The sequence below is a fragment of the Chiloscyllium punctatum genome, chromosome 36 (assembly GCF_047496795.1).
Source record: "Chiloscyllium punctatum isolate Juve2018m chromosome 36, sChiPun1.3, whole genome shotgun sequence".
NCBI lineage: Eukaryota > Metazoa > Chordata > Chondrichthyes > Orectolobiformes > Hemiscylliidae > Chiloscyllium > Chiloscyllium punctatum.
Window position 1 is genome coordinate 59,965,609 of NC_092774.1, and position 8,373 is coordinate 59,973,981.

Genomic DNA, 8,373 nt, shown 5'->3' on the forward strand with positions numbered 1-8,373 from the left:
CAATTAAATCTTAAATAATAGCCAAAACCTGACAAAGAAAAAGAAAAAGACAAATCTCAACTAACTACTAATCTAACCCATAACTAACCAGAGTGTATGATCAAATAAATTACATTATTCAAGAGAAAACAAGGATAATATAGTAATTAAGTAGTGAAGTACATGCTTGGAATTAGTGAACACCAAGTCATAATAAAACCCGTATTCATGCGGGATTCCTCTCCCAAGGGGCCCCGGACCAGCCAGAACCGTTACCTCAACTAGATGAAAGTCCTTGATAGAATGGCCAAAATATCTGTATCTATGAAATTCAAAAAGGGCTGCTATATGTTATAGAATAATTCAGTTTTTTGTTGCACCATATTTGTAAGGAAGTCAAGGGGAATATATTCCATGATTAATCTATGCCAATTTGGAAGTCCTGGAAGGCCCTCAGCCACCCAGTTTATTAAGATATTTTTCCTTGCACAGAAGGAGAAAATGGAAAATAATTTGCTCCCGTGCACATCCAAAGAAGGTAAGCTCGAGAAGCCCAGAAGAAGAGATACTGGATCTACTGTAATTTACGTTGCCAAGATGTCTGTCAGGGCGTTTACTACTTTGGTCCAGTATTTGAGGATCTTATGGCATGTCCACAAGCGGTGTGTAAGAATGCCCACCTCTGTTTTACATTTGGGACACATTGCAGATTCTCCTGCCCTAAAGTTTGCCAATCGTTCTGGTACCATATGGGCCCTATGAAATTTCTTTACCTGAATGGCCTGGGTTCTGTTACAAATGGAGATTGTTTTTGGCATTTTCCCAGATGTCATTCCACTGTTCTGTAGAAATTTCCAGCCCCAAATTCTGATCCCATGTTCTAAGCAGACGGTCCATATCTTCCGACATTTCATCACGTAATAAATGATAAAGAGTGCTGACCGAGGGTACACCCATTGGCCACAACACTCTATTTTCTCTATCTGATTTATAGAGACTATCTAATAGCATAGCCTTCTTCTGTATGACGTCTCGAATTTGGAAGTATCGAAAGAGGTCTCCATTAGGTCATCCAAATTTCTGATGCAGCTATTCAAAAGACATCAGGACCCCTCCTCAAACAGATCCCCTAAACAGGAGATACCCCTGGATCTCCAGGATTTGAATATGGCATCTGTAAGCTCCAGTTGAAAACCCCATGCCCCCACTATCGGAGTATAGGGGGATGTTTTATGTGAATTACCCTCGTTTTGCCACATTATATTCCAAGCTTTAATTGTGTTTCGTACTGTAGTGTTTCTACAGTGGTTCGTGATGATTTATATTTTATCTAAAAATAAGAGGTTAATAAGAGGGCACTGTACTTGAGAAGCCTCGACGTCCATCTAGATTGATTGCAGATCAGACGAGACCCAATTGGCTATGTAGCTGAACAAGGAACTTAACTGAGACTTCCTAAAGTCTGGAAAATCCAGCCCTCTCCCCTTGCCTGTGGAAGCTGTAGCTTCCTTAACTTAATGAGAGGCCGTCTAGGATTCCAGATGAAAAAACCCAGCCAATGATACAGTTTACGCAGTGCCATACTCATCAGCATCACCGGAAGCATTCTCATAGGGTATAAGAGGGAGCAAGACATTCATTTTAATTAGGGCTATTCTACCTAGCCAGGAAATTGGAAGGCCTCCCCAGCGTTGAAGGTCCTGCCTTACCCTTTCCAATAGACGCACAAATTGGCTTTATACAGTTGGCCAAACACTGGGGTGATAAAAATGCCTAAGTGTAAGAAACCCCCCAGAGACCACCGAAAGGGGAAGTGGGATCCGTCCAATAAGTGGGACATATTAGTGAGGCCACCCATCGGCATGGCCTCCGATTTTGAAAACTTAATTTTGTAGCCTGAAAATGAACTAAATGTATTAATAACTTGGATGAAGAGAGGCATGGACATCAGAGGATTATTAAGAAAAAGGAGATCATAATCTGCGTATAGGGTAATTTTATGTTTACCTGCACCAACCCTCGGGGCCGTTATAGAACATAGAACATAGAAGAATACAGCGCAGTACAGGCCCTTCGGCCCTCAATGTTGCGCCGATCAAAGCCCACCTAACCTACACTAACCCACTATCCTCCATATACCTATCCAATGCCCGCTTAAATACCCATAAAGAGGGAGAGTCCACCACTGCTACTGGCAGGGCATTCCATGAACTTACGACTCGCTGAGTGAAGAACTTACCCCTAACATCAGTCCTATATCTACCCCCTTTTAATTTAAAGCTATGCCCCCTTGTAATAGCTGAAATATTAGCTATGCCCCCTTGTTATATTAGAGTAAGCCCATATCGCTTCCCGCCAGTGGCTCAATTATTAGCGTGAATAGCAACGGTGAGAGAGGACATCCCTGACGGCAGCCCCTATCCACACTGAAGCTGTCCAAACCTAATCCATTGGTGATCACAACTGCTTTGGGATCATTATACAGTGTTGAGAGACATTTGGCAAATACGTTTCCAACCCTAAACCTTTCCAATGTATAGAACAGGTATGACCATTCAACCCTGTCGAATGCCTTCTCTGCGTCCAATGAGACCACTATTCCTGGTATTCTTTCCTGATGACAGACTTTATTCACATTCAAGACCTTTCTAATATTATTAGATGATCCACGGCCCTTAATACATCCAGTCTGCTCCTCTTATGATATATGGCAGTACCCTCTCCAGCCTCAATGCTAATGTTTTAGAGAGAATTTAAAAATCTACAGTTAGCAAGGATATTGGTCTGTATCGTGCACAATCTTCTGGATCCTTTCCTTTTTTGAGAATAAGGGAGATATTCACCTCTTTCAGTAAAGGCAGGAGGCAGCCCTGACTATTTGTGTAGTTATATATGTCCATAAGTGGGCCAGCTAATACTCCTGTGAACTCTTTGTAAAATTCAACCTGAAAGCCCTCTGGGCCAGGTGCCTTACCGCTCTGAAGTTACCTGATTGCACCAAGTATTTCCTGGGTTGTTAGGGGAGCATTCAGGACCGATACCTATTCCGGGATTAAGTCCGGAAAGGCCAGGCTTTTAAAAAAGGACTGCATCCTCCTGGCTCTATCTTCACAATCCTGTGATCAGAATAAAACTTTCTGAAGATTGTGTTGATCCCTTTATGATGTGAATCAGAGTACCAGCACTTTCCCTGATAGTTGTGATAGTTTGAGGGGCCCTTTTGTTTTCCTTGCAAGAAATGCTAAGCATCTACCAGGTTTATCGCTAAATTCATATAATCTTTGTTTTGCAAATAACATTTCCCTCTTTGCCGTTTGAGTGAAGACGGTATTCAGAGCTGTCCTAAGGGTCATAATACTTTGTAATTTGGCAATAGAAGGTCTGTCAGCGTATGCTGTTTCAGCTGCTTTTAAGCGAGCCTCAAGTAGACGCTGTTGTTCTTCTTTTAATTTTTTCCGGGTCACCGAGTATGAAATGATCACAACTCTCGCATAAGCTTCAATAGTCTCCCACATCATTGATGGGTTACTAGCTGTACCTGAATTAATTTCCAAGAAAGCTTTAAATTCTTGAGAAAAATATTTTGCAAATTTACTATCCTTCATTAAGAAGGAATCCATACGCCAATGTCAGGAAGATGCCTCATTGTTCCTAGCCTTGATTTCCATGTACACAGCAGCGTGATCAGAAATGATCATATCACCTATTTTACAGGACTATATGGAATTTTAAAAAGTCGAGGGGATAAAAAACATGTCAATTCTCGTGTGACATTTATGTGGATTAGAGTAAAAAGAGAAATCTCTGCCTTGCGGGTGGAGGAACCTCCACACATCTATTAATTCTAATTCTTGATTCAAATTCGCCAATTGTCTAAATCTGGGGGATACACCTGCAGTATTCTTGGGTATCCTGTCTATTTCCGGCTCCATAATGCAATTAAAGTCTCCCCCTATAATTGTATGATGAGCACAGAGAGCCATCAGTTTGGAGAAGGCTTCCGTTATAAATTTGAAAGGATGCGTCGGGGGACAATACTGGTTTAAAATCCCATATTCCTCTCCATTTATAAGGGCTTTAATTAGTATATATCATCCAGATTCATCTTTTATCTGACTTAGGATTTTGAAAGGGAGATTCTTCCAAATAAGAATGACTACTCCCCTACATTTTGAGCTGAAGGAAGAAAAGAAGGCCTGATCAAATCCACCCTGTTGTAATTTTAAATCTCCTTTATCCAATAAATGGGTCTCCTGTAGAAGAGCTATATGAACCCTTTCTTTTTTGAGGTTTGATAATATTTTCTTCCTTTTGATTGGAGAATTACTCCCCTTGGCATTCCAGGTGCACTATTTAAGCGAATGACTCACCATAATCATCCAGGCAAGTCCAAGACCCCCTGGGAGGAGAAACAGCATCCAAAACGCACCTGGGCAGTACGGTGGCACAGTGGTTAGCACTGTTGCCTCACAGCGCTAGAGACCCAGGTCAATTCCCGCCTCAGGCGACTGACTGTGTGGAGTTTGCACGTTCTCCATGTCTGCGTGGATTTCCTGCGGGTGCTCCGGTTTCCTCCCACAGTCCAAAGATGTGCAGGTCAGGTGAATTGGCCATGCTAAATTGCCCGTGTTAGGCAAGGGGTAAATGTAGGGGTATGGGTGGGTTGCGCTTCGGTAGGTCGGTATGGACTTGTTGGGCCGAAGGGCCTGTTTCCACACTGTAATGTAATCTAATCTAAAAGATTAGACCATAGAAAATTCACAAAAATTGAGATTCTTTATTACACTCACACCAATAAAATAAAAAAAACTATTTCTAAATAAAACAATATAACATATTTAAATGGAGATTTTTCCCGTTTCCGGGGGAATCACTTCCTTTCCGAAAACCCATCATATCCTCTCCCGACCAGTGCCCCACCCTCGACCAAGGCACCCCATAATAAAGTGAAGAAAATTCAAGTGTACGACCAAGCTAAAGTTAACAATGAGTCCCCTACCCTCCTCCCCCTCCCCACCCACACATCAACACCTAGATATATTTGGTGATGTTAATACCACATATAAACATATAAAACTATAAAATTACAGTCTCAGCAGATAATAATTAATTATGGTAATACAAAATAACAGGGGGAAATAACCCCGTTTTAAGAGACAAAATAAGACAAAACAGAGACCCCTCCTCACCTAAATCTACTAGACCACCCGGCCTATATATATTTACAAAAAAAGGAGAAAATCGCAGAGTGGAGAACAAATAAGCCCCCCCTCCCTACTTCCCGGAGATAATATTAAGCAATAAAGTAATAAAAGAGAAAAAAAAAGGTGAACCAGAGAAGGGGAGGGCAGAACAACATCATTCACCACACGGGTTAACTCTTACAATTTATCTAAGAGACTCCAAAAATTCTTTGGCCTTCTCCGGTGATCCGAAGTTATACATGGACCCTTCATGGCTAAAACGAAGCGTCGCTGGGTAGCACAGGGAGTACTGAATGTTTAAATCCCTTAAACGCCCTCCTCTTTTGGACCAGAGCCAGGGAAAAGTCTTGAAACAGCATAATCTTGGATCCTTTGTAAATCATGGCTTGGGGATCTTTCCCAAGAATTCTGGAAGCTTCCAGGAGCATCTGCTTCTCCTAAAAGCACTGCAGCCGGAACAGGACCGGGTGGGGGCGCTGGTCCAAGCCGGTGGGCCCATTCTACCCTGACCTGGCCTGATCCACCCTCCAGATTTAATAACTGCGGAAACCACTGCTCCAGAAACGTTGTAAGCTGGCCTTTCTCTTCCCATTTGGGAAGGCCCAGCAAACGAATATTTTCTCGACCACCTCGATTTGAGGTATTTGATGTGATCTTCCAAGGCCCAGACTCACTGTTCGAGAGTCCAGACCCGACCCACGGCTGATTCTGCAGCAGCCTGGGAGGTCGCGGCCATTAGCTCCGCCCCTCCGACTCGATGTTCGATTCTTTCAATATCTTGGTCGTGCTTCTGCAGCGCAACCGAGAGCGACTCCCACCTGCTCTTCTATGAAGGTGTCGATCTTCTCTTCAAGCTTAGAAATCACTGCAACAAGGCTCGCCACCATAGTTAAGGCCCCTGGGGCAGCTGCAGATGCCTCTGCTGCAGCTGGGGAAGGGTTCCTATGTGGTGCGAGCTGCGGGCATTCTTTCCTTTCGTCATTTTAACAGGGCACTAAACTGCTCAAGTTTGGTGCAAAATAACTAGTGTATTTAAATAAAAGCTATTTTAAATGATTTGGCAGGTGTGGTGGAGGCAGGCAGCCCACTTTGCCTGAGTCTTGGACAGAGCACTACAGACTCAGACTTGCTGGGTCGCCACCATCTCCCCCACCCAGATGCACTTTAAATGAATCTACCATCCCTGCCTCTACTTTTCCTGACAATGCATTCCAGATATCTATCACCCTCTGTGTGCATCTCCAACATGATGTCCCAACTCCTGTACTCAGCATGTGAACAATGAAGGCAAGTGTGCGAAACACCTTCTTCACCCCTGTCTACCAGTGATGTAACTTTCAAGATCAATAAACCTGAACACCTCCGGGTCTCTGTTCTACAACACGACCCAGGGCCCTACCATTACCTGTTCAAGTCTTGCCCGTCTTTATTTTAGCAAAATGTAACCCCTCACTTCTATCCATACCTCTGTCATACATGTGGTCTCTCAGACATACACATACACCACGCCCTCAACACTCTCACCCTCTCACAGGCTCATACTCCATCACAATCACAATTTATCAAGCATGCACACATGCAAATACACTCACCAACGCGTAGTCTTATACACAAACTCACATGCACACACACACACACTTTCCTGATGAAGGGCTTTTCCCTGAAACGCCGATTTTCCTGCTCCTCGGATGCCGCCTGAGTTGCTGTGCTTTTCCAGAACCACTCTAATCTAGACTATTCCATAGATTCACGACCCTCTGGGAAAAGCAGTTCCTCCTCATCTCTGTCTGAAAGCTACTCCCTCTCACCTTGAGGCCTAGTCTCACCCAGCAGCAGAAATGACCAGATAGGGTAGGGCTTCATCCCCACAGTGCAATGACATTGGGAAGATGTTTCCATTGGTAGCAGAGACTAGGACCAGAGGGCACAACTTTAAGAATAAAGGGAAGACCTTTAGGAACAGAGATAAGCGAAGTCGCCTTTTCTGCCGACAGCGAGGAGCATGGACCATGTGTTGGTGACACCAGCGAGCAGGCGTGCTGTTGTTCACACCATGGAACAGACATTATGTCGTGAAGCTGGTGTTATTGACAGATTTTAAGTGTTCAAATGCCAATAGGAAAAATAAAGGGTAGAGCCACAGTTCTTTTTCCCCATGTGGCTCAACATTTTATAGCTTTTGCATTTTGTCTGGCTGCTCAACTTTTTTAATGTCCTTTCCTCAGTGTCGGGGTGAGGTTCACAACAAGAGGGCATAGGTTTAGGGTGAGAGCAGAAAGATATTAAAGGTACCTAAGGGGCATCTTTTCCATGTAGAGGGTGGTGCATGTATGGAATGAACTGCCAGAGGAAGTAGTGGAGGTCAGTATAATTACAGCATTTAAAACACATCTGAATGGATAGATGAATAGGAAGGGATTAGTGGGATATGAGCAAAGTGCTGGCAAATGGGACTAGATTAATGTAGGGTATCTGGTTGGCATGGAGAGGTTGGACCGAATGGGTCTGTTTCCATGCTGTACATCTCTATGACTCTAAATAATAAAAAGTATATTTTGACAAATAACAAGCTATATCCATGTTAACAAGGTTTAGTGCACCACATACTTTACTAACCATTCTCAACAGGTCCTGCCCCTTCAATGACTGAGGAACATAGACATGCTGGGGCATAATCTCCTTCAATAGTATTTACACACTACCCTAGGGAATTGCACAAGTAACAGCAAAGAGTAAACAGCACAAGGATTAAACAAACAGTGAGGGGTAAACAGCACAAGGATTAAACAAACAGTGAGGGGGTAAACAGCACAAGCTCCAGTAAAAGCAGATGTAAAGTGAGTGTAAAATGTCACTATGACAGGACAGGCCCCACATTCCTTCCCCTCCGTCCCCCCCCCAACCTGCCTCACCTTTCACCTCCCGGGCCCAGTACCTTCCAGGTGGCCCCAGAGTTGACACAGGGGCCGCCCCACGACCAGTAGAACTCCACCACCCAGGCGGCCGACGGGTTCCCAAACAGGCCCTTAACCCCATCCGCCTCCAGAATGGTCACCGGCTCCTACCTGCTGTACAGCCGGGCGGTGTGGCCGTGACACAGCAGCTGCACCAGGAAGGCGGCGGTGCCCAGTGACGGGTGTCTGCCCCGGGCCGCACGGCGCCATTTTCCTAACGGCCGCCCCTTCCCCGC

At 44.3% G+C, this 8,373-nt stretch overlaps 1 protein-coding gene across 1 annotated transcript in view; it reads right to left on the bottom strand.

Annotated features, from left to right (window-relative positions):
- Positions 1 to 8,373, bottom strand: part of LOC140460553 (uncharacterized) — a 67,316-nt gene extending 58,943 nt beyond the window's left edge. Inside the window, exon 1 of the mRNA XM_072555139.1 lies at positions 8,096 to 8,373. The gene's annotated coding sequence lies outside the window, so the exon portion shown is untranslated. The remainder of the gene's footprint in view (positions 1 to 8,095) is intronic.